This window comes from Dryobates pubescens, chromosome 2 (genome assembly GCF_014839835.1).
Source record: "Dryobates pubescens isolate bDryPub1 chromosome 2, bDryPub1.pri, whole genome shotgun sequence".
Taxonomy (NCBI): domain Eukaryota; kingdom Metazoa; phylum Chordata; class Aves; order Piciformes; family Picidae; genus Dryobates; species Dryobates pubescens.
The window spans coordinates 55,623,816-55,650,176 of NC_071613.1; the positions used below are offsets into that span (position 1 = coordinate 55,623,816).

At 45.9% G+C, this 26,361-nt stretch overlaps 1 protein-coding gene across 5 annotated transcripts in view; it reads left to right on the forward strand.

The window, feature by feature from the left end:
* The first annotated feature begins 331 nt into the window (after window positions 1-331).
* Window positions 332-26,361, forward strand: part of GTDC1 (glycosyltransferase like domain containing 1) — a 254,239-nt gene continuing 228,209 nt past the window's right edge. For 4 of the 5 annotated variants that reach the window (XR_008463067.1, XM_054177813.1, XM_054177806.1 and 1 more), the window contains exon 1: window positions 332-544. The gene's annotated coding sequence lies outside the window, so the exon portion shown is untranslated. Of the gene's footprint in view, window positions 565-26,361 lie in introns of all 5 variants that reach the window. The other variant, XM_054177801.1, reaches the window with a different exon arrangement.

A 26,361-nucleotide genomic window follows, 5' to 3' on the forward strand; every position in this document is an offset into this window, starting at 1 on the left:
TCCCCCTTTCATCTGCTTCTCACAGAGAAACATCTACGTTATTTTCCTCCCCCTTAGCTCACCTGGTGCATAGCTTCATGTTACTTATGCCTCCCACCTATCTCTGCTCCCCAAACTCTTCCGAAGGGCCTCATCGCTCGCTTGGCAGCTACTACGAGAAACGGTTTGTTTCCCCTTCTATCACTTTCCTCTGTTCTGTTTTCCTTTAATTCCCGAGTCCAGCAGCCGGGCCCCGGTTTGCGGCCGAGCCCCCGCAAGCCTGGCGGGGAGGCCACGGTGGGTGCCGGGGAACTGCGCCTCTACAAGAGACGTACGGGCTCAGGCCCCTCGCCCCGCGGGCAAGGTGGGTTGGTCAGGCGGCGTCGGGCCCGGGGGTAAGCGGCCGGCGGCGGGGCCCGGCCCCGGGGCGGCGGGCGGAGGAAGGAGGGGGCCCGGCTGGCGGCAGGGGGAGGCTGGCTCTGCTGCGCGCCGAGGGGAGGGAGGGGCCGGGACGCCGGCGCGTCGGTGCCGACGGTCTCCAGGCGGGAGTGAGGAGGAGGAGGAGGTGAGCTCCCTCTGGGTGGGGTAAGGAGCGGGGCCGCCCGAGCCAGGCAGGAGGGAGGGAAGGGGTCAGCGCGGAGCGGCGGGGCGGGCGCTCGGCCCGGGGCGAAGGCCAGCGGTGGCCGGCGCTCCGCAGGAGGAGAAGGGGGGTAGGGAGGAGGGGGGGCTAGCCCGCCGAGCCCCGCTCCGCTCGGCGCGGGGGGAGGAGGCGAGGGGAGCCGGCTCGCTGCCGCCGGACGCGGGGCTGCGCGCTCCGCCTGACGTGGCCGCCTGGCACCTGCGGCGCGGGAGGCGCTGTCGGGGACAGCCGTCGCCTCGGCCCCCCCCACTAAGATGGCTCCGCGGCCCCGGCGGCCGCCTCCGGAGGGGGGAGCTGCCAGGTCTCATGGCCCCGGTGGCTGCCTCCGGAGTAGGGCAGCCGAGCGGCTGCCCCCGCGGGAAGGAAGCCGCTGCGCCGGGAGCGGTGGCGGCGGGGGAGCAGCTGCTGTTGGCACGGAGTGCCAGCTCCCCGGCGACCCGGACATGGCTGTCCGCGCTTTGACCCCGCGGAGCCGCTGGAGGGGCAGGGAGGGCCTGCAGGCACCCTTCGGCCCCTTCACCCGGCATCTTCCCGGGCAGCTGCCGGGGAACGCGGGACTGCAGGGCCCGGGGTAGGCGGAGAGAGAGGCGCGGCCTGGCCGGGCCTTGCTGCCCTGAGCCCGGCTCGGGACAGGTGGCTGCGGCGAAGCCGCCGTCGCGGCGTATCTTGGCCGGCAGGCCTCGGCCAGCTCCCGGCCCCGAGCAGCCCTTCGAGTCTCTGGGCATTTAAAATAGATGTGTATGCGTTCATGTCTAAAGACACTCCTGTTTTGCTCTTCTTGAATGCAGTCTCTGCCGGGCGCGGACTCCTTTTGGTAAGCAGTTACAATGCAAGCTGCAAAATTCGAACCCAATGTCATTGCAAGTGTCACTATACTGCGCTTAAAACCTTAATATACATGTATAAATAGGTCTGCTGGTACAACTGTCAAGAAAACTTGTAACCTTTGTGGTTGCATGGTGTCAATGTTGTACAGAACAAGGAAAACAACCATCCAAACGCTGCCTGTTTTGCAAAACATGTAGATTTCAAGATTGTTTTTATTATTTTAAGCTGGAAAATGCCACGTGACAGAGCGCTTGAGAGCAGAGGAGCTGCTCAAATACACTTTGCAAACGAATCCCAACTTCAGGAAAGTGTGTCTCAGATGAATGAGACTTGGCAGGTCTGCACAAATCTTTTAACACATGACTCTGTGATGATTGGAGTAGCAGACTGGAGGAAAGAAACCATTCGAGGTGCAAATGCATGCACTTTTTTTAAGAAGCGAGGGAAAAAGGGGGAAAAAAAACCCCTCAGCCACCAAGAGTTTGAAGCTTACTTTATGGTAGGATTTTTTTTTCTGGTTGACAAGAAGTGCTGTGATTCAGAGTTTAATCCAGTAGGCAGGTAAAGATGGGCAGCAGATTTTAGTGTGGCTTACAACAACGGGTTGGCATAATTAAATAGTGCTATTTTATGGGACTCTATTAACCTGGTTCACCTTAAATCTTAACTGTGACAGGCTTTTCATGTAAAGAGCTTCCATACAAAGTACAACATTGAATTTTAATTGGGGCTTTCAAGACCTAATGTGTTCTTGCTCCATATCTCTGGTTTTTTATTATTACTTTCCCCCCCCCTCCCCTTTGGTTCTTGGAGGTCCAAGTATAGTGAAGTACATTGGAAAAACACTTTCTGACAAGTTTAAATGCTGTGTATCCAGATCATGTAAATCAAGGACAAGGTTTTTAATACAGTGCTGGGTTTTTTTGACTCCATATGCCTGCCACCTATAAAAAGGTGAGGTTGTCTCAATATTGCAATACTTGAGTCTTTACAAACTCAGTGAAAAAATACCCTAATTAAGATGATTGTTTTCCTTTACCAGCTTGGTAGAGTATATTCGTAGAATCATTTAGGTTGAAAAGGACCTTTAAGATCATTGGGTCCAAACCTTAACCTAGCACTACCAAGTCCATCATTAAACCATGTGCCGAAGGGAATGACCCATCCACAGATCTTTTAAATACTTCCAGGGCTGGTTACACAATTGCTTTTCCAGGCAGCTTGTTCCAATGCTTGGTGACCCTTTCAGTGAAGAAGTTTTTCCTACTGTAAACCTCCCCTGATGCAATTCAAGGCCATTTGTTGTTGTCCTACCATTTGTTAATTGGGAGAAGAGATTGATACTCACCCTGCTACAACCTTCAGGTAGCTGTAGAGAACAGTGATGTCTTTTCCACATATGAAGAAAACACATGGAATGGTATTGCTGCAAGTGCTTGAAGTGTGCAGCAAAGCCCTGCTGAAGGCAAGAGCAGCACATAGTTGATCTAGTCCCACATAGTTGAACCTGAGTGAGGGAAGACGTTTGGCACGGGAGTCACTAATGTGATACCAGCAAACATCTGAATTTTAGGCTTTGGGATTTGCCATGAGTTACTAACACCTGTTAATTAACCTTTGTGGAGCTCTCTCCTGCTTTAGGATCAGTACCAAGTGTGACTGGTACTGCTGAAGTCATGCCTGTAGCCTCCAAAGTTCCTACATTACAGCTGAAACATGTCACTTTTGCTGCTAGGTCACTTCGGCTCTAATGTAAAAGTTATACAACTTCCTTAATGTTGTTTTAAAACAAAAATATAGACAGATTTTAAAGACCTGTTTGGCTGGAGGCCCATTTTAGAGTGGCCAGTAAAAGTAATAAACTATCTTCAAACGTTTCTGCTCAATAAAATTTGAGAATATGAAAACAAAAAAGTCCCTGCTTTAGCTTTTTATAAATATTTTCTACACCCTGTGACTACAGTGTTTGACATTGCCTGTAGCTCAAAGAGCCACAAGCCTTCAGTGTTTTAGGCCTCTGACTTGATCTGCAGCACAGGCTTTGTTTTGACCAAAGCAGTGAAGGTGGTTGGTCTCTGACCAATATTTTGCACTGGTGGAAGTTTCTGGATAGCCACCTTTATATTCAAACCAAAAATACATCACCGTGCTTGCTTTCACTCGGAGCTCTTGGAATAAACTGCTTGGGCAAAGCTGGAATGGCTGTTGGAAGCTATGATCACACCAAGTGCTTCCTTAGAGGAGGCCGGTAGTTTTAGGAGCTTTTGCTGTCTTTAAATTCCTTTTTGCGTGACCAGCTGGAACCTATCTTGGGAAAAAGAAATAATGCGTAGTGCATTGTCTGACCTCACAAGAACAGAGTATGTGTGTACAGCCCTATATACTGCAGGTTGGGAGAGCCATTGAGATAAGGTGTTTCTCCTGTAGCTGGTGATCAGCAGATATTTCGTCTGGAATATTCTTCCATATTAGCTGCAAAGTCTTGTCTAAAGACTTCAGATCCTATCTGGCTAAATAACTGAATTAACTGCTGGTATCATGTTAGGGACTGTCATGGAGAACAAATCTTACAAAGAGCAACTGAAGGAGCTGGGGCTGTTTAGTTTGAAAAAGAGGAGGCTGAGAGGAGACCTCATCACTACAACTTCCTGAAAGGATGTTGTGGAGAGGTGCTGGTTTCTTCTCACAGGTAATAAGTGATAAAACAAGAGGGAGCAGCCTCAAGCTGTGTCTGGGTATGTTTGGACTGGACATTAGGAAAAAAAAAATTCAGGGCAAGAGTGGTCAGGGATTGGAATGTGCTGCCCAGGGAGGTGGTGGAGTCCCCAAGCCTGGATGTGTTTAAAGGTGGTTTGGATGTGGTGCTTGGGGATATGGTTTGGGAGTGCACCTTGTAAAGTAGGCTTGGACTTGGTGATCCTGAAGGTCTTTTCCAACCTGGATGTTTGTGTGATTCTGTGATATGCCAAATGCCTTCCCTCACTCAGGCTAAACTATGTGGGACAAGGTCAACTCATGATGTGCTGTCCTGAATTATGGACTCTGAAGAGACATGTATGACACACATTGCTGTGTGAACAGAGTTCCCTTCTGTTTAAGGAAATACAATGAAAATACATTTCAGGGTTCAATTTTTAATGATATTGTTAAAAATAATGGGACCATAATGTTGGCTGCTGCTGTCACTGAAATTGGTAATAAAACAATGCTGTGTTTGAGGGCTTCTTTGTGCTACTGCTGGAGCTGTAAGCCATTGTGTAGTGCGAGTAGTAGCAAAACCAAGGCAAATGATTTGTTGGCTTGAACAGAGAGAATATCTCATTCTCAGAGTAGTTGGATAACTAATCATTTCTAATTAAACCAAATACTATCCAGAAGTGGGGAGCAAACTAAATACATCTGCAGGGATGTTAGGAGCCCTTGCAGCAGGCATTTTAGAAATACGTTGGCTACCAAAGGGTTTTATTTCCATTTGTATGTGAGAAGTATTCTCCACCAAGTTGGTAAAGCAGGTGGATCATCTTAATCTTTGGTGGCAAGTTGTTAACGAGGGGCTCTGGAGAGCTTGCCTTCTCCTGCCCCCAGCCATCAGTAAGCGGTGCAGTTAGCAGCGGTGAAGCGGTGCCTTGGTGCTGTAAGGACACATAGCCCGGTGTGAATTTCACTTCTGAACAGATCTGTATCAAAGTATGTCTTAAACATACACCTTAGCTAGCCATATTGCTGCACGTCAGATGTGAAAGTAAAAATAAATGTGTGAAGCACCAGACAGAGTATGAAATCTAAATCTGAAAACCATGTCTCCAAACAGCCTATTATCCGAAATCCTGGACCCTGTATGTATGGGAGCGTATCTATATGCTTTATTTTTGATCCACAGTATTTCCTGTAGGCAAGAAATCAAAAGATCTTTTCAAGTTATAAATGCCAAGAAGCAGGGAAGCCAATACTTCAGATTGCTGGTATTTTGTGTGTGAGTAGCTCTTTGATGTCCACATGAGAACTGGAGGAACGTCTAAAATTAACAATGAAGTATGCAAAATTAATGATGAAATGCAGAACTTGCAGGGAAACGAGCAAGGCCAGGCACTAAGTGTGGTTTGTGTTTCTTCCCCCTGAATAATTATTTGTTAGGATTAGGACAGAGAAAGAACACAAACAGCTGAGACACATAAATCCCAAAGTAAGTTAGTGCTGTATAGGCAGCTTTGATTTAGATGTTTCTCTGTGTGTGTGTTTACATCTAATCAAACATGCAGAATTTAATATGTGATTAGCAGAAGCATTCTCCTTGGCACTTCAGATGCAACTGGACTTAATATCGATCAACTTCTTACCTCATTTTTGCCCAATTGATGCACAAAAAAACCCCTGAAAAAGTGAAGGTTAGGTTGACAAAAAAAAAAGAGGAATTTTATCAGTTCTGCATCTGCAAACATATTTGCATGCTGTCTGTACCACAGCACAACCAGTGTGGGTTCACATCCTGTGTCCAGTTCTGTTCTAAGAGTATCTGGGGGCATCCAGGTGCCATGTTTGTACAGCAGGTTGCCTGGTAATGGTGCTCAGTGGTACAAGTGTGACAATGCCCTAAAGACTGAGGGCATCTTTTCTTTGTAGAGTCACAAAGGTTGCACTGGCCATGCCATGGCAACAGAAAACTTGTGGTGATTGTGATTTGATTAAAAATAACACCCAAAGTTCTTTCATAGTCATTATTAGAAGCTGTCATGGAGAGGGAAAAACCAGCCTTGCACACCTTTTAAGCTCACATTGAAGTAGTTGGATTCAGATTAAATATGATGCAGTGTGGTGGTGGTTTTGGTTGTGTTTCCCCCTGCCCCCCCTGCTGTTCGCTACTACCTGAACGGAGGTTGGAGCAAAGTGGGGGTTGGTTGTTCTCTTTTCCCTAGTGTCAAGTGGTTGGACAAGAGGAAGTAGCCACAGATTACACCAGAGGAGGTTTAGGTTGGGTTTTAGAAGAAAATTCTGCACTGGACGTGTCCTCAAAACACTAACAGGCTCCCCAGGGAGGCGGTTGAATCCCCTGTAGGTGTTTCTAAGATGCAGAGATGTGGTGCTGAGGGACATGGTTTAACACCAGCCTTGGTAGAGTTAGAGAATGGTTGGACTCAGGCTTAAAGGTCTTTTCCAACCAAAATGATTAATACAGTGAATTCCTGAGTGTAACTTTGTGTGCTTTGGGGTAAAGTTCTCCAAATAAACAATAACATCACCTTGTTGGCTTTAGAGAATAATTTCATGTCTGGGTCTTGCTTTAAGAAAACTTTAACAAGACATATACTTAAGTCAGTTTTCTTTGTTGCTGTGATTTCAACGTAAAGGCAGGATTTGTGGGAATGACTGTGGGGTGCTGTTGGCTTAATTAGTCATTATTTCTGGCAAGGCATAAAAAATTGGCTGTTCTTGTGCCTAAACCCAGTAGCATGCTTTGTTTTTAATCTCAGGGTCTTTTGTAAAAGAAATGGGTGTGCTGGTAAGTGCAAAGTATATGCATTTAAAGTTCTTACAGTGTTATTTGACGTGCTGTTCTGGGGAGTCATTTAGGATTTTTGTTGATAGCTAAATTTACTAAGGTAGTCTATCCCTGGAGAAATGTGTATTTAGATATTCTTTACAAAATAATGTTTTTTTATAGGGAGTAGAATCACAGAATCACTGAGGCTGGGAAAGAGCTTTAACGTAGAGTCCAACTGTAACACAACTACTGTGACCACATCCTGAAGCACCACATCTACAGCTTCTTGAACACCTCCAAGGATGGTGACTCCTCCACCTCCCTGGGCAGCCTGTTCCAACCCCTCACCATTCTCTCAGTGAAGAAGTTTTTCGCTAATGTCCAACCTAAACCTCCCCTGGCACAGCTCAGACCCATTTCCTCTTGTCCTGTTGCTGCTTACTTGGCAGAAGAGACCAACACCAGCCTCACTCCTGCCTCCATTCAGAGAGATATAGAGAACAATAAGATCTTCCCTCAGCCTTTTCTGCCCCAGACTAAACAACCCCAGCTCCCTCAGCTGCTCCTTCTATGACACCCTCCAAACCCCTCAGCAGCCTCATTGCTCTTCTCTGGACATGCTCCCAGACCTCAGTTTCTTTCCTATACATTGCTGTCTAGAGCTGAACCTAGTATTCAAGCTGTGGCCTCACCAGGGCGGAGTCCATGGGCACCATCACTGCCCTCCTCCTGCTGGACACACTGGTTTTGATCCAGGACAGGATGCTGTTGGCCAGTTGGGGCACACTGCTGGCTCATGTTCAACCATCCACCAGCACCCCAAAATCCTTTTCCTCTGGGCTGCTTTCAGCCTGTAGCGTTGCTCGGGGTTGTTGTGGCCGAAGTGCAGGACCTGGCACTTGGTCTTGTTAAACCTCATTATGTTGACCTCAGCCCATGGATTTAAATACCTGTCCAGAACTTGGAGGTTTGGAATTGAATATGGCTTTTCTATGAGGGTCTATTCAAGGATTAAGTGCAAAACACTGCAGAGCTTTCTAAACCTGCTAATACCTATTACAGGGTTTTTTCAAAGCGTTGCAGGATTATCCCTGTGATATGCTCACGTTGGGTTGAGGGATGGCTCTTACAGGCTTGGGTTATTTGTTGGCCTTGTTGAGCTGAATTGCCAGTAATTGGTATTTCACCCAGAAGCGACCCAGGTGACTTAGGGAATTCCACCACCTTTAGCAGCCCCATGCATGTGGAATGTCTTTCCTAATCAGGATTAAGAGAGGGGGGCGTCGAGCACAGCAATGATTGCAAACCTGCCTTCTGAAACAAAATCCACAGGGGCATGTGACACAAATGCTTCTCCACGGCTGTGCCCTCTTGTCAGACCGCAGCTTATGCCTCTCTTAGACATCCTTAACGAGCACAGGACATTGCTAAAGCAGAAAATGGCTTTGCACCTTCCTCTCTTCATGAATTTGTTTCATGATTAAACTTTTAAAAGTCACAGCCCCCAACACACAAAGTGCAGTTTCATGGTAGCTGTGACATTATTTTACTGTTCATGCTGTGAATTCCATTCTCTAGTAAAATGAATATTATATTGGCCTTTTAAGTTGGCTGTCAGTGGAGAATAGGGAAGCTCCACTTGCAGCATCTGTATGCAATCTTGGCGACAAGTAGGACCCTCTGGAAAGCTGTTACTGTTGGGGCAGAACTAATCATTCCATGTGAAATTATATAAGGAGAATTAGCTCTGACTCTACCTCATTTCCTTTCATACCGCTGTGAAAATAAGCTTTGGAACATCAAACTTTCCCTCCTTATTTCTCTAAGTACTTTATTAAATACTTCTATTAAGGCTTATTTATTGTAGGTGCTAGAAACAACAGTAACTACCTGGGTTTCTAGGTGCTAATGGGATGTGCTTGCCTGCCCAGTTTGGCAGTTTTGATCTCAGGACTGGGCTCCTGGGATCAGCTGCTGGTCGCAGCTTTCTCTGTGCTCGGACTTTATTTCCCGGGTGGATCGTTCAGAATCCTTCCTATTTAAGGTAGCATGCTCGATGTGATAGAAAATTGTCAATCACAGGACTGCCTTGGCTATTTAGAAGAAAGAGAGATCAAAAGCCTGCTTGGAGCTCTAAGGAGCAGTCAAGTCACCTGCTGATTTGCCTGGCAGGAGCCTAAACTCATGCAGCCTTTAGGTTTAAAGAAGAAAACGCAGCTCCCTGGAGGTCATCCTCTCTGCGCTAAGGCCCTGTGCTGTCTACATGAGCATACAGTGTTCAGTGTAAAGCCAGGCAGATAGGTATAGATGGTTTCTGACATGTTCATTTTAACCAGGTCTTAAAAACAATCAGTGAAGATGTGTGTAACCCCTCCATCACCTAATCCATTGTTTAACCATCCCTAGAGGTAGCATATTTGCTCTAATACTGTTCTCATTTTTTTCCTAGCCTGTTCAGCTCTGTGGACTCTTACATTTGTTTTCTCTTTCCCTGCTGTGGCTGTTGCAGTTGTGGGACATGCTCAGCTCTCTTTTTGTAGCTGCTGTTAACTTGTTCTGAAGCCTTTACCCTTTTTCTTTACTCATCTATTTTTTTTTAATGCTCTTCAAGCCCGTTTTCCTTTTAACTTTCCCTTGTTGCTTAGGGATTTTTTTTTTTGTGAGCTTCTCTGTTTTCTACATCTATATATCTAATATCTGAATCTATACCTGAACATAATGCACAACCTTATTCAGTATAAGTGATGAATAGAATAAATCTTACCAGCTTTTGCCTGTGGTGCTCCTGTTAATGAAAATCCCATAAAATCACAGAATGGCTTAGGCTGGAAAGACCTCTGAGATCATCTCATAGAATACATAGAATAAACCAGGTTGGAAGAGACCTTCAAGATCACCGTGTCCAACCCATCAACCAATCCAACACCACCCAAACAACTAACCCACGGCACCAAGCACCTCATCAAGTCTCCTCCTGAAAACCTCCAGTGATGGCGACTCCACCACCTCCCCAGGCAGCCCATTCCAATGGGCAATCACTCTTTCTGTATAGAACTTTTTCTCCAACCTCCCTGCCATGGGCAGGGACACCTCTCAGCTAGATTTGGCTATGCAAGGCCTCATCCAACCTGGCCTTCAATACCCTGAAGGGAGGAGGCATTCACAACCTCCCTGGGCAACCTACTTCAGGGTTTCACCACCCTTGTACTGAAGAGCTTCTTCCTAAGATCCAGACTGAACCTACTCTTCCCTTTGCTTCAAACCATTCCCCCTTGTGCTCTCTCTAGACACCCTTATGCAGAGTCCCTCTGCAGCCTTCCTGTAGGATGTCTTTGATACCAGAAGACAGCTTTAAGGTCTCCCTGGAATCTCCTTTCTAGGCTGAACAAGCCCAGTCCCTTCAGTCTATCCTCCAGCCCTTGGATCATTTATGTGGCCTTCCTCTGCACTCACTCCAACAGCTCTGTGCCCTTATGCTTGGGGACACCAGAACTGGAGGCAGTATTAGAGGTGGGGTATCAGCAGGGCAGAGTCAAGGGGCTGAATCCTGTCTCTTGCCCTGCTGGCCACAATCCTCTTGGTGCAGCCCAGGACAGAGTTTGCCTTCTGGCCTGCATGGGTTCACTACTTGCTCATTTTTACTGTTTCAACCCAGTTCAGTATTAAAACTCCCCTTTCAAGTCCTTCTTTTTTTCAACTCTAATTCTGCATCCCAGGAATCCTTGCAGCCCTTCCCAGGTAACTAGAAAGCACTGCAACTATATTGTTCACAATCCAAGCAATAATTGAAAACATGAAATAAGCCTGCAGTGAAAATACTGTCTGCATTATGATGTGAGGGCCAAGAGGAAGAAGCTTATTATAGTTGGGAGTTCTGCAACATCTGCCTGGGTGCAGATCTTGGTGGAGATGGAGTTACAGAATGGCTGGGTTGTGATTTTCACACCATCATCTTTGGGGCTATTTGCTGGTCTTTATGTCCATATGGGCCCTGTACTGGGAAGCCTGCAGCTGGATAAATGAAGTCAGTTACCTGGTAGCTGCAGGTGGTTAGGGAGGGAATCTTTAGTGAGATAAAAATCAACTTGGAGAGCATTTGTATGGATTTGCACACTTGGGTTGGTGGTGACTTTGTTCCTCAGAGTGCTGTGTAAAAATTAGTTGCAGTTAATTGCATAAACGTGGACTTGTGTTTGTGTCTGTAACTTGGTGTGTCCTTGCACAAAGGCTTCTAGCTGCTAGATCAACACTTGAAAAATAAATCTTTGGTCAAACATCTCACTATTTGGAGTCTTTATTTTGTGTGTTGTGTAGAGAAAAGAAGAGGGCAGGAAAAGGTATCTGTGCCCCAAACCCTTTTCTTTCATGCTCTTTGCTTAGAATGTAATCTACAGGTGTTTGTCTTTTATGGTAGTGTGTTAGAACACCTGCTGTGATTAGAAGGACTTCTAAACATGAGCCAGCAGTGTGCCCAGGTGGCCAAGAAGGCCAATGGCATCCTGGTCTGCATTAGGAATAGTGTGGCCAGCAGGAGCAGGGAAGTCATTGTGCCTCTGTACTCTGCATTGGTTAGGCCACACCTTGAGTCCTGTGTCCAGTTCTGGGCCCCTCAGTTTAAGAAGGACATGGAGACACTTGAACGTGTCCAGAGAAGGGCAACAAGGCTGGGGAGAGGCCTTGAGCACAGCCCTGTGAGGAGAGGCTGAGGGAGCTGGGGTTGTTTAGCCTGGAGAAGAGGAGGCTCAGGGGTGACCTCATTGCCTTCTACAACTACCTGAAAGGTGGTTGCAGCCAGGTGGGGGTTGGTGTCTTCTCCCAGGCAACCAGCACCAGAACAAGAGGACACAGTCTCAAGCTGTGCCAGGGGAGGTTTAGGCTCGAGATGAGGAGAAAGTTCACTGAGCGAGTCCTTCGTCATTGGAATGTGCTGCCCAGGGAGGTGGTGGAGTCACTGTCCCTGGAGGTGTTCAAGAGGGGATTGGATGTGGCACTTGGAGCCATGGTTTAGTCATGAGGTCTGTGGTGACAGGTTGGACTCGATGATCCTCGAGGTCTCTTCCAACCTTGGTGATACTGTGATCTCTTTTGCACTGATATTTCCAAAGCCAAAACAGCTCAGAGATGCTGCAGGAGAGTTGGAAAGTAGCAAGTTGGAAAGAAAGCATGGCTTATGGTTAAGGCAGATGTGGTTTCAACATCTGTGCCTAGGAAAGCTGCAGTCTGAGCTGCCTTCTGTCTTCAGGATTTCTGGGATTCCAGAAGCAGAAGTGATGCAGATAAGGCATGTCCTTTGAGGTTTCAAAGTGCTTCTGCTCAGATTGTGAAGCTCTTCCTCATTAGGCCCACAGGAAGCACGTCTCCTGTAGTGCAGCCAAATTGGTATTGTTATTAGCTCCTTCTCCTCAGCCTCTCCAGTGCTAGCTCTTCTCTGTGGTGGCATTATTTGGGAAGAGGAGCTTCTATGGTTCTCTCTGTTGACTAGCTGAGTGTGTGGCCTCGCCACATAATCATGCATAGTAATTTCTGACTTGTAAAGCTGTGATGAGATCCCAAGAACAGTTGATTGAAAGTTTCTCAGTTTCCCCCCCCCCCCCCCCCCAAAATTGAACTCTCCAGTGCTGAAATTTGAGACTTGTAACTGGGAATCTTCATTAGAACACCACCTAGAATAACAGGAAGGAAGAGCCCAAAGCCTTGCCACCAGACAGATTCATTTTCTGTAATGATTCTCCCTTTTGCGAGCTGTGGTCTTGCAAAGCTGGTGTTTGACCTTGGTTTATTTCAAGTGCAGCAAGCACATTGGTTTTGGTGTGGCATAAAATTCTGCATATTCCTCTCCTGAGTTGAGAAAATTCCTTTTCCATCATCTGAGCAGCAGTCACATGTCTCCTTTCTGATCTCAGGCCTTTCCTGCTTACCTCGAGGCTCTCTGCTTGCTGTGCTTCACCTCTGCTGCTGCATCCTGCTCTGGAAGGCTGTGCCAGGTGAGATGTGTGTGCTTTTCTTTCCCCTTTTCAGCAGAGTCCTGGCCTGGAGTGCAGCCTGTGGGAAGAGGCAAGCTAGTGGCCTTCCTTTTCTCCAGCTCTAACCCTTTTGAAAGGACTTCACTTAACAGGCAAAGCAGGTATGCTCTGAGGGGGCTCATCACAAAACCCTTCAGAAAGATACACTGCTGTAAATCTGCAGCTAGATTCTGCAGAAGGAGCAGCTTGTAAGCAATACATTAAAAGAGGAACTGGGTGAAACACGAAGACAACTTCCAAATGAGAGAAGCAGGTGGTTTGCATCGTTTCCTCCACGCTCCGTTTTTATGTTGGTGTCATCCTAACAATACATGACAAATGAAGATGCTTTTCTCTCCGTGATGTTTAAAATTTGATTACCTGAATATTTATGTGGTTCACTACTTAGGAATGTTTGAGGAGTTTTATCCTTCACTGGATTGTATACAGAGCAATTTGGGGAGCTGAACAGTGCATTTGATTGCGGGCTCTCCTAAAATAAGTTCTTAATCGTGTGGATGGATTAATATTGCATTTAAAAATGTAAACTTTGAGGATAGCAGTTATTAAATCCCCTTTGAGAGGTGAGCTCTCTTCTGTTCTCTGGCATTAATTATGCAGGTTTGAACTTCCTTAAATGAAACCGAGGTAGGGCTTTTTATTTGTGTGTAGCTGTTTGAAATAAATTACCAGTACAAGAAAACATTCTGCTAATAAAGGAGGGATGCCTGGAGTTGGCTCTGCTAACTGAGACAATTTAATTCATCCATCATCAGGGATGGTGTTTCTTAGCAACACAAAGTATTTTCACCCCGGGTGCTTTCAGGAACTTCCAGGTTTTGCTTCAAATGCAGCCTTGGTAGGATTTGCTGTGACCTGAAGTTCGTCCATCTGTCCTGGAGCTCCCAATCCTTACTTCCCCAGATCAAGGGATCTGATGTATGTGTGGGTTTCTTTCGGCTTAATAATCCACAAGTTGACTTGGGGGCTCCTTTCGCATGTCAGGTTTTCCAGAGGGTTCTGGGAAGTTATGTGTTGCTCTGTATGGCAAAGCTGAAAGTTATTGAAAATGTGTTAGAGTTTCATAATAAAACAGATAGAGAGAAATATTGGCTTGGGAGCTAACTAAATGCTTTCTGATAGCCACAGCCTCAAGGGGGATGCTGGGATCATTTGTAATAAAAGGCTATCTTTGATATCTCTTGGTGAATTGACTAGTGCTCTGCTTAGATCATCATTCCTGAAGAAACTGCACTGATACACAATGCTACATTCCCAAATTGTTTGGGTGTAAGAATTGCCTTAACTTAGGGCCAGGGTTTTCAGCCTTTATTCTTCTAAGACACTTTCTGTGAAACCAGAAGCAGCTGTTGATAGATGAAGACTCTGCCTTTATTTCTTGCTTTGCAGTCTTTGGACATGTGTGAAGCTGATTTGGTTAGTGTAGCTACAAGCCCAGAGTTATTGGGTAGATTTTGCTTGCATGAGAATCTCCTACAGGTACATGCAGAAAGGGGCTTGGGGATGCTGGTGGATGAGAAGCTGGACATAACCCAACAATGTGTGCTTGCAACCCAGAAGGCCAATGGCCCCCTGGGCTGCATCAAAAGAAGTGTGGCCAGCAGGTTGAGAGGCGATTCTGCCACTTTGCTCTGGTGAGACCTCACCTGGAGTGCTGAGTCCAGCTCTGGAGCCCCCAGCACAGGAAGGATATGGCCCTGACAGAGTGGGTGAAAGGTGTTAGGGCAAATTGCACCAGGGGAGGTTTAGGTTGGACACAAGGGAAAACATCTTCCCTGAATGGGTTGTCAAGCTGTGGAACAGGCTGCCCAGGGTAGTGGTGGAGTTGCCATCTCTGGAGAGATTTCAAAGTATAGATGCTGAGGGACGTGGTTGAGTGGTGACCTGGCAGTGCTGGATTAATGGTTCAATGTGATGATCTTAAAGGTGTTTTCCAACCTAAACAATTCTATCATTCTATGATCTTCAGGTATTTCCTAGAGTCCTTTGAAGAATCTCTGAACTTGGAAGCTTTTTCTGTTTGAAGAAAGAAGAGAGAGAAAATCTTTCCTAGTGACAGAGGCTTTAGCCTTGAAAGTACTAAGCCTTTGAAAGCAGCCACAGTCACTTGCATCTGATGTTGCCTTACCTAGAAGCTTGAATTGTGGCAACTTAAAGAAAGGTCAGGGCTCCATCTGCTCCTCCTCCTGCAAGACTTTGTTGCGTGTGGTGACAGACTGTCATTGCTTTCACCTCTGCCTTAGCATCCTGGGATCATTTGGGAAGCTCTGAAAGCAGTTGTAGGCTTTCCCTGCCCTTTCAGATGCTCTATAGGCAATTCGTTGCTTGGAGTAAGCACAGTTTGCAGTTGTGATGGCTCCTCCAGGTACTTGCAGTCAGATGTATTTTTCAGAAAGACAAATATAAAAGATTTGAGAACTTTGAGAGTTTATTTCTCCAGCTGTAAACCCAGTGTGTATGAATTTACAGGACTTGCAGAGCCTGCTGCAGGCACATGTGCCCAAGCTGCTCAGAAAGACACCAAACCTCCCAAATACTCTACAGAAATTAGTGTAAAATTCCTGATTTTAACTGGTTTGGGACACTGGATCTTAAAGCCATTTAGCACATGTAGGAAGTATCCAGTCTCAGGTAGAAAAACATCTTGATTTTGAGGAAGTTGTTGTTTTGGGTAGAGGAGTGAAGAATTCCATAGGCTCTGCAAGCAGAGTTAATCTGTCTGGGCAATACTAGAGGTAATTCTGGTGGAGATGCACCAGTCTGAGATGGAGAAGAGGAGGCTGGGCTGCTTGATTTATTATTTCTCCTACTTGGGCACTTCTGTATGGCAGAAAGGTCCCTTAGAACAGGCAAGCAATAACAAAACATCATCTGAGTGCTGTGCTGAGGGCAAATCCAGTAGCAAACGCAGCCTCTCCAGCCTGACCGAAGCAGCTGATGGCTTCCTTCTCTCTTAACCCTGCTCCCATTTTTTCAGCTGGGGATTCTGCCTACGTTCTGTGCATTTTCCTTTGGTTAGGTACAAAGATGAGAACTGATGAAGATTGTCTTTCTGAAGGTAACAAAGTCTGGAGTAAGTCTAATGGGTAGGGGCACCTTGTCAGTAGGAACACAGTGTCAGTACTGCTGCACGTTTTCAAAACCTACTCTTCATCTTCATCCATCCATGATTCAGCTGGAGAACATTCACTTGATAGCCTGCAGCACAATACAAGTTGTGCTTTGCTGGCTTTTGGTTAAAGCAATGAGCACATTAGCTGAATTTTAGCAAAGACAATTTGAAAAGGTCCTATATTTAGGATTCAGTTTAGAAGTTATAAGAATAACCAGTGGGGTGTTGGGGGGGTTGGGTGGTGTTTTTTTGCTGTTGTTGCATCTTTTAATGTTCATGTGCAGAGAATGATGTGATCAGAGTTGTCATTGGGAACATTTAGTTTTACATGGAAAGTATTTTTGGGCAGCTCTTATTTGGAAGAGCATGGGATGGAATATCAAAAGAACTTGGCTAAGAAATTACCATTTGTGCTAAAAGGTCACAAGTTATAATTGTTTGGATGCTGCTTCTGCAGTGAGTCTCTGCCCAAAATGGAGAAGGTGAGTGCAAACCACTAAGGCCTAAAGCATTGATGGTACAAAACTGAGATGATACACCACAGACTCTGCTGCCATTCAGAGAGAGTTGGGTAGAGGGAAACCTTAAGAAGGCCAACAAGGGCAAGTGTGGAGTCCTACACCTTGAAAGGAATAACCCTGTGTACCAGTACAGGTGAGTTTGACCTGCTGGAAAGCAGATCTGTAGAGAAGGACCTGAAAATCCTGATGGACATATTCTCCATGAGCCAGCAGTGTGCCTTTGTGGCAAAAGGAGACAAATGGTATCTTGAGATTAAGATCATTAATAAGAGTGAGACCACTAGGTAAAGGAAGGCTTATGTTCCCCTCTGCTCTGTCCTAGTGAGGCCACATCTAGAGTACTGTGTCTCATTCTGGGCCCCCCAGTTCAGGAAAAACAGAGCTACTAGAGAGAGGGGACTGGAGCACCTCTGTGAGGAGGAAAGGCTGAGAGACTTGGGGCTGCTTAGGCTGGAGAAAAGCAGCCTGAGAGGCTGATCAGTCAAGGGTGGATGTCAAAAGGATGGGGCCAGGCTCTTCTCAGTGGTGCCCGAGAGAGGACGAGGGGCTGCAGGTACAAACTGAACACCTGAAGTTCCAACTCAGTGAGGAAAAACATCTTTGCTGTGAGGGTGATGGAGCACTGGAACAGGCTGACCAGAGAGCTTGTGGAGCACCCTTCTCTGGATACCCACCTAGATGTGAACCTGTGCAACCTGCTTCGGGCAGCCCTGCCTTAGCAGGGGGATTAGAGTAGGTAATCACCAGAGGTTCTTTCCAACCTCCAGCATTGTGATTTTTTCAAGGTGGTAGCTTGAGTTTGACATTATCATTTAACATGGCTGTGTGTTTTCAGAGACTTGGGATCTGAATGATGTTATTCTGATTAGGATCTGGACACATTTATGAAGGAGAAGTTGGATGTCTTCCTGTACATGCAGTCTTCCTGTTACATTTGCATGTAACTCATACTGTGTGAGAGGCTGCCTGAAAGCAAATGGGTATGGTTCCATTCAGTCTGTCTCTAGTACACAGGGATACTTTGTGTTGTCAATAAAAATCATAAATCTCTACAGTGCTGAGCTTATTTTCCAGCCAAGAAGTAGAACATGAAAGTGTTCTGGCATCTTTAATAGCTCTGTTTTTTAAGTCTCTATTTTCAGTGTGTGTGCCTCTCTCTGGCCCGGACTTAATGCAAGATCTCTCTTCTAAGCAGGTTATTCTGATGGGGAGATTGTGGGGAGTAATGGATATGGGAGAGGTTGAATCTCCAATGTTAATGATGATGTTTTGACACACAGTAGTATACTGAGTTCTGAAGGAGGAGAACCTGCTTCTGATGAGGTCTTCCTGTTGTGCAAGGTGTAGAATGGAATGGAAGCCCAATAGAAATATTTTTAGTGTTTTGGATGTTGGCAGTGCCTGGAATCAGCAGTGTGACTGGGTTCGTAAATCCCACTTGTCTGAGAGATGTGGAGAGCAAACGCCTTTCACTGCTTACTGTCACAAGACTGAGATAAAATTTAGGCTAATAGCAGTCATCCTATAAGATGGTTTTGCTCTTGCCCTCCTGGCTGGAGTTGTGCCTCTCTTTGCCAAGCTGTGTGTTGCAATGTTAAAGTCAAGAGGTCAATGTTTTCTATTTTCAGTTGGTTAGTTTGAGCTTTCATCCCAGCTCCCCTCTCCTAATAACCACTTTCCCATGTTCACTTTAGGAAACTTGCTTACAGTTTTCCATAACCTTTGCTTTCATCAGTTAACTACCTCCAGCCATGGAAGTCAAGCTTTAATTCAGTGATGCCTTTGTACTAACAAAATATGAGGACACTTAGTTCCATGTTAATGTGCTTTCCAAACTGGAATTTTCTCCTATTTCCTTGGCATAAAGGTTTTTTGCCTGTACTCTTTACTAATTCTGTGGTACTTGTATCTCCTACCCTCCAGATCCCTTTTTTCCTCTGTGAACTTCTCATCTCCTTTATTTTGAGAGTTGGCAGGTATTGTATCCTAGTCAAAGGAAGCAATTTTATTCTTAATACAGGCTCAAAATATAAACCCAAAGCATTTAGCTGTTTCCCATGAATTTTACTTCAATGGCTTTTGATTAAGGGAGGGAAAAACTTGTACTATTTTCAGATCACTCAGGAATTTAAGTGAAACGACTGTGCTTTGGGAACTTTTGGAACCTCTTTGTAAACTTTTAAAATCTGTTGGGTTTTTTAGTGTTTTATTGTCTTGAGGTTTTTCAATTAGTATTTTATTTGCAGCTGCTTCTGTAGACTATAGGATTTACAAGCCTGAGCCAGGCTTGCTTTTGTAGTACCTGGTGGTGTAGTATCAAGTAGAGTAATGTGATGTGACTGCTCTGATTCAAGATGATTGCAACTCACATTTATTCTCCTTCCCACAAATAATGTCTCTTGTTGTGGGTTTTTAGTCTGTCACTGTTGCTGTTTGGCAGGGAGGGCTGACACAGCTAATCAGTCCTTTCCTGTCTGTAAGGTATGTCTGAAGTAAAGGTGGTGGTGTAGATTGTTGCCTAGGTTGATGTAGGCCAATCCCTAGAGCAAACACTATTTTACAGCATTGCATGGAAACTGCAGAGACTTGGATAGGAGGTTTTGGTCTAGGTCTGTGGTGACAGGTTGGACTCGATGATCTTTGAGGTCTCTTTCAACCTTAGTGATACTGTGCTATTTCTCTGTTTAGCCCATATCTGGGGCTACACTCTAGCAGTTGCTCTGTCACCCAGTGAACCTTGCCCAGCAGAGAAGAGGCATGGGGTGGGGGAAGGAGAAAAAATAGGTGGATTGAAATGGATTTGGTGAACAACAAAACTGATACTGGTTCCAGAATCATAGAATGGTTTGGGTAGGAAGGGAAATTAAAGATGATCTAGTTTCTGTGGGCAGAGACACTTGTAGTAGATCAGGTTGCTCAAGGAACCATCCAACCTTGCTTTGAACAATTCCAGGGTTGGAGCCTTCACAACTTGTATGTAAAGTTGTACTTGAATCAGCAGAGGCACAGCAGTCACAATAAAAGGGAAAGCCATCCTCAGGAGCAGGACAAGGAAGGGGAGCAGAGTCAGGAGGAGGCCAAGCAGGAGAATTCCTCCTTAATGCTGAGTGTGACATTTCTGGTCTGGCGTACACCTGTAGCCACCTCAGATCAACTGCCCTGGCTGACTCCAAACTGCTAACAGCCTGCAGCCCATGGCTGCCCTATGGTTCTGTCTCAGGGCAGTTCACATAGCTGTGGCTTGTAGCAAAAATAAATAACATTTAGCAGCTAGGCAGCTGGCACTCCTGCATTTTCCCATCCCTGCTGTGTGGTTTAGCTGGTTTGTTACATTCAGGGAAGGTTACAGGGAATCTTGTTTAAATTGCAGTTTGTCTCATGGTCTTGATACTTAGAGAATAAGAGCAATGACTTATCACTGGGTGGCTTCTTTCAGATTCAATAAGCAAAGAGCTCCATTAAAATAGTTTCAGAAACAAGTTATTGGTGTGCATATAAAAATACATAAAAAAAAAAGTGTTGAGCATCTTGAAATAGGTGCAGTGGAATCTCAGCCACACAAAAAGCAGTAACCTAAGTGGTTCTGTATTCAGATTCATATTCTGGTTTGGGTTGGAAGGGAGTTTAAAGTTCATCTAGTTCCAACCCCCTTGCCTTGAGAAGAGACACCCTCTCAAGGCCTCATCCAGCCTGGCCTTTTGAACACTTCCAGGGGAGGAGTGGCATCCACAACTTCCTTGAGCAACCTGTTCCAGTGTCTTTACCACCCTTGCTATAAAGAATTTCTTCTAATGTCCAGTTTAAGTTTGTCCTACTCAAGCTTCAGTCCATTCCCTCTCATCCTATCACTACAAGCCCTTGTAAAAAGTCCCTTCCCAGCTTTCTTGTAGGTCCCCTTCAGGTAGTGGAAGGCCACTCTTAGGTCTTCTCAGTGTTCTCTTTTCTAGGCTGAACAATCCCAGATCCCTCAGCCTGTCCCAGTAGGGGAGATTCTTTATCCCTCTGATCATCTTTGTGGTCCTTCTCCAGACGCTGTTATGCTGAGGGCTCCAAATTTGGGTGCAAGATCTCTCTTCTAAGCAGGTTATTCTGATGGGGAGATTGTGGGGAGTAATGGATATGGGAGAGGTATGTCATATGAGGTATGAAGGGTTGACCTTTGTAGGGCCTTTTCTTCTGAGGTAAAGTATAGGCTGGTCTCTTTCTCCTACAGCTGGAAGGGAAGAGGGAGATTCAGCTGATGTTATCAAGCAAGATTATCAGAGGGAATGATAGGGCCTCTTGCTGAGATTCCAAAGGACTGTGCAGCCCCAGGCATTTTCAGCTGTGTGTGGGGACTGATTCTGGCTAATGCAAAAAAAAAAAAACCACAACCCAAAACCAGCAAAAAGGAAGTCCCTAAGCTGAGACTGAACACTTATCCAGGTCAGGAAAAATGGGATCCTTCCCACTGACTTAGAATGGCTAAGTGAGACTTGTGTGTGATGGTTCCTATAAATCAAAGCAAATGGGCATTAAATTGCACATTCATCATTATGATTATCACTTGGACTGCTTAGTGTGTGTAACCTGGTAGGTATGTGCTAGTGTTGTATTTAACTGTGAAGACAGTATTAGGACATCATCTTCTGAATTTTAATTTATTGTGGTGGTCTGAAGCTCTCACAACTTGGAAGAGCTTGAGGCAGACAGATAAATGCTCAGGAGCATGTGGGGAAGCTGGGGGGGGGCGTGGGGCTTTTTTGACATCTGCTGCTCTAGTTACTCAGATAAAATATGCCTTTTGCTGCAAAAACCTCTGTTTTTTAAAGTCAATGTAAACCTATTTAAAATGTCTGGATATGTTAATGCTTTCTTGTGGACCAAAAGGATTCTGCCCACCCAATTGTGTAACTTCAGTTTAAGCCAATTGTCTGTTTCCAGCCTTTTTCATTGTTCTGTAATCTGGGGAGTACAAAGAATGAAATGTGTCCAGACTTAACCATCTAGTGAACTTCATTACCCTTGGGGAGATGGTTTAGAGCCTGGGTGATGGGCTGTGGGGCTGGGACTGGCCCACTGACAGTTGTTTTAAAGGCTGAAGGCTCTTAGAGCCTGTTGCCTCTGGACAACTTCCCTGCAGAAAGGCTGAAGAACATTTTGTAGCATCCAAGTAAGAGACTGAAGTGCTGCCTTTACATGTTTGAAATGTTAAGGTCTGCTGGAGGGATATATTTGGTCAGATCAGAACAGAAAGATCTAGAGGAATCAGATGATCAGAGGTATGGACAGGCTGAGGGAGCTGGGGTTGTTTGGCTTTGAAGAGAAGACTGGGGAGACCTAATAGCTGCCTTCCAGTATGTGAGGGGGGCCTTCAAGAAGACTGGGAGGGACTGTTTCCAAGATGCCTGTAGTGACAGGACTAGGGGCAGTGGTTTGAAATGAGAGAAGAGTGGATTTAGACTGGGTGTTAGGGGAAAAGTTCTGCACCATGAGGGTGGTGGAACACTGGAAAGGTTTTCCTGGGGAGGTAGTTGAAGATAGTCAAGGTGAGGCTTGATAAGGCTCTGAGCAACCTGATCTAGTTAAGGATGCCCCTGCTGACTGCAGGGGAGCTGAACTAGATGACCTTTGGAGGTCCCTTCCAACCCAAACTGTTCTATGATTTAGTAGAGCTGCTGCAGCAAACATGAAATATTTGGGGAAGAGAATGAAAACATTCCATGTTATTGTGGGCCAAATCTGTTCTTTTTTGCCTGTTATAGCTCCTGAATAGGTGAAAAACTTTTGTGGAGAGAATATCTGGGCTGTGGTATGTTTGTATATGAGGTTGGTATCTGGCAGGATGGCAGTTCTGCCTGGGATTGTATCAGTGTTGCCTCCTCTTGTGAGAGGAGCTGTAGGCTTAGTAAACTTGGGATTACTGTTTTTGATTTCCATTTGTGTTTTAAATCAGACCAGTCACTACTCTTGTACCAGGTTCTCATGTGTCTTACACAGCCATTCCTGCTACTGCTTGCCCTCTGCTCTTCCTGCCTTTGCATTACTGTGGGCTTTGGATCTGTGCTCGATTTAAAGTCAATAAAGTCCTCTATCACAACTTCTGTTGGCGTTGAAAGTCTTCATTTGGCACATGAGCTTAGGAAAGCTGATCCTCAATGTGACAATGATTGTTGAGGGGGAGAAAATTCTCCTGTTTGCATTGGGAGTGAAAAATTGCAGATGAGAACCTCAAAGAGGAGCACCGAGGGGCATCCTCCCTTGGTTGTCCACAGTGTATTTGGTGAAGAAAAGAAACACTTTAAGGAATGTGACTTGTGGTACTTGATGCAGAAAAAAGCTTCTGTATGCCTAATACATTGGAAAACATTTGTCCAAGAGCACATCTTCCTCGTGCAAAACTTGCCCCTGTAGTATTATTAAGGTCAGTCTCCACGTAGGTGATCTCATATGTACTGAATTGTGGTGCCTGAGGTCAGCTTTGGCTTCTCAGTGCCACTTTAAGGGATGTTTTGTCTGCTCCTGTTAAAAAGCAGCATCTCTGTGAGTTGTTTAGAAACTTGTTTACTCCTGCTCTTCCTGCGCTTGTCTTGGGTTCCTGATTAAAGAGTAACAGTTGTACCAGCAACCTCCTGTCCTGCTGAACAAGTGACCTTTGAGACAATGGCCTCCTTTGAGTAAATTGGTGTGAACTTGAAGGTAAATTCTTCCTGTTGTGGGTGTTTAGGCACACTTCTCTTTACTGGACATTGGTGAGCTAAAAATGGCATTGCCATTTTTCTGCCAAAAATGACTGTGTTGTGTTGCTACCTGAGGAGTCCTGGAGTGAGTCTCTGCTCCAGGCAGGAAGTGTCAGAAGGCTATCTCATCAAAATCAAACTCAGCTCTTGGATCAAGTGTGTAACATCACATGTCTCTGCAGTTCTCTGAACATCACAGCTTGACTCTTTCCTACTCAAAAGGTCTCTGCACCTTGTGGTGTGTGACCAGCAGGTCAAGAGAGGGAATTCTGCCCCTTTACTCTGCTCTTAGGAGACCCCACCTTGAATACTGTTTCCAGTTCTGGTGTCCCCTTCCCTGCAAGAAAGACACAGAATTGTTGGAGTGACTCCAGAGGAGGGCCACAAAGATGATCCAAGGGCTGGAGAACCTCTGCTATGAAGACAGGCTGAAGGAGCTGAGGGTGTTCAGCCTGGAGAAGAAGATACTCGGGGGGACACCTTAGACCTTCCTTCAAATAGCTGAAGGAATCCTACAGGAAGGCTGCAGAAGGATGTTTCATGAGGGTGTCTAGAGACAGGAGAAGGGGGAAGGGTTTGAAGCTGAGGGAGAGCAGGGTTACACTAGATTTCAGGAAGAGGTTCTTCAGTAGGAGGATGCTGAGACTCTGGAATAGGCTGCCCAGGGATACTATGGAAGCCTCCTCTCTGGAAGAGGTTTAGGGCTATGTTGGATGAGGCCTTGAGCAGCTGAGTCTAGTTGAGAGGTGTCCCTGGCCATGGTAGGGGGAGGTTGGAGGAGATGATCTCTAAGGCCCCTTCCAACCACTGTTCTGTTTCTGTGCTCACTGATAATCAGCATTGCTCTACTATATTATTTCTTGATAGCTTTTTCTTGAATCCTTCAGAAGGAGTGGACTGCTGAATGGAGTTGAAGTAAAAATAATGCCTTTTCAGGAAGTCCTCCAGTGCATTACATTTGCTTTCTGTATTTCACTTAAGCATTGATTAATTAAGTGATTTTGATTCCAGTCACTGCTCAGGTTAGATCTCGGTGACATGTGGATGGGTAATGCACTCTGTGAATTAGGTGTGAAATGGCTGGAGCAAAGCACAAGCTGCTGCTGAGCAGAACCAGGTTGAGTTGTCCTGGCTGTATGTGTATGATACCTTGTGTATGGTGGACAGCCTGCCTCAGCTGGAGCTGTTTGGCTGGCCTGGTCCTGTAGAAAATTGCTGGCATGCTTGTTTCTCACCTGTACTTTTGTGTCACTTTTCTTGCTTGAGTTGTCTGTAATCCTTACTTCAGGGGGGAACAGAGCTGCCCAGGGAGGTTGTGGAGTCTCCTCTGGAGATGTTCCAAACCTGCCTGGATGTAATCCTGGGCAGCCTGCTCTGGGTGACCCTGCTTTAGCAGGGAAGTTGGGCTGGGTGATCTCCAGAGCTCCCTTCCAACCTCTGCCATTCTGTGATTCTGGCTATCCTGTTTATCTGAGAGATGAAGAGACAGCTTGGTCTCTTTTCACTGCTCAGGTTTTAGCACAGCTTTGTGGTGCTAAGTGTCATTTGGTGAGTATTGGGTTCTGCAAGTGGAAGAGTCTTTAGCTCAGTGGTTTCACAACACATTTGTTGTCCAGAGGTGATTTGGTCCGGGGCCAGTGGGAAGCTTGCGGTGAGACTCGCACCCAAAGGAGCATCATGAGGGAGGAACCATCAGCAACCTCCTTCAGCTTCTGCCTGCCCCATTGCCCAGTAGCCAGGCTCATTGCACTGCACCTAGTTCACCAAAGTGAAGAAGTGAACCAGGTTATGTAGGAGGCTACTTCTCCATCATTTCTTTAGATACTTCAAGTCTTGATGGGAGCCTGCAGAGTGCCCAGGCAGCCAGGAGGGCCAATGGCATCCTGGCCTGCATCAGGAACAGTGTGGCCAGCAGGAGCAGGGAGGTCATTCTGCCCCTGTACACTGCACTGGTTAGGCCGCACCTTGAGTACTGTGTCCAGTTCTGGGCCCCTCAGTTTAGGAAGGAGATTGACTTGCTGGAGTGTGTCCAGAAAAGGGCAACAAGGTTGGTGAGGGGCTTGGAGCACAAGCCCTATGAGGAGAGATTGAGGGAGCTGGGGTTGCTTAGTCTGGAGAGGGGTGACCTTATTGCTCTCTACAACTACCTGAAGGGAGGTTGTAGTGAGGCGGAGGTTGGTCTCCTCTCCCAGGCAACCAGTAACAGAACAAGAGGACACAGTCTCAGGCTGCGTCAGGGGAGGTTTAGGCTGGAGGTTAGGAGGAAGTTTTACACAGAGAGAGTGATTGCCCATTGGAATGGGCTGCCTGAGGAGGTGGTGGGGTCGCCGACGCTGGGGGTGTTCAGGGCGAGGCTTGACAGGATGCTTGGTTGCATGGTTTAGTTGATTGGGTAGTGTTGGATGATAGGTTGGACACGATGATCTCGAAGGTCTCTTCCAACCTGGTTAATTCTATTCTAACTACTATCAAATTTATGCATTCAGCTCAGTTTTGCCATCAGCTGTAGTTTGTCTGATGCCTTAATAAATGTGTGTGGAATTGCTTTTAAAGTATTGCTTGGCTGTACTGGAGGTTTATTTACTAAATGTTTGTCAACTCCTCACATTGTGAGCTTGTAGCAGTAAGCCACAGACCCCCCAAGTGCCATAAATTTGTCTTATAAATAGGAGCAGAGGGTATTTCAACAGAGATTTGTTATTGATTTACCTTTAAGGATTCTGTCTAACCATTGAAGCTTACAGTTTGTGATGTTGCATAGACAATGAAGAAGACTTAATTTCTGGTGTCATTTTATTCCCAAATTAGGTGCATTATGATAGCAGCTTTTGCATCATGGAATGACTGCTCCCTGGAAGTGAACATCTGCTGAAGATCACAGATGTTCAGTTTGATCATAGAATCATAGAATGGTTTGGGTTGGAAGGGGCTTTCAAAGGTCATCTGGTCCAACCCCCTCTGCAGTCAGCAGGGACATCCTCAACTAGATCAGGTTGCCCAGAGCCCTGCTGAGCCTCACCTTGAATATCTCCATGGATGGAACCCAAACTACCTCCTTGG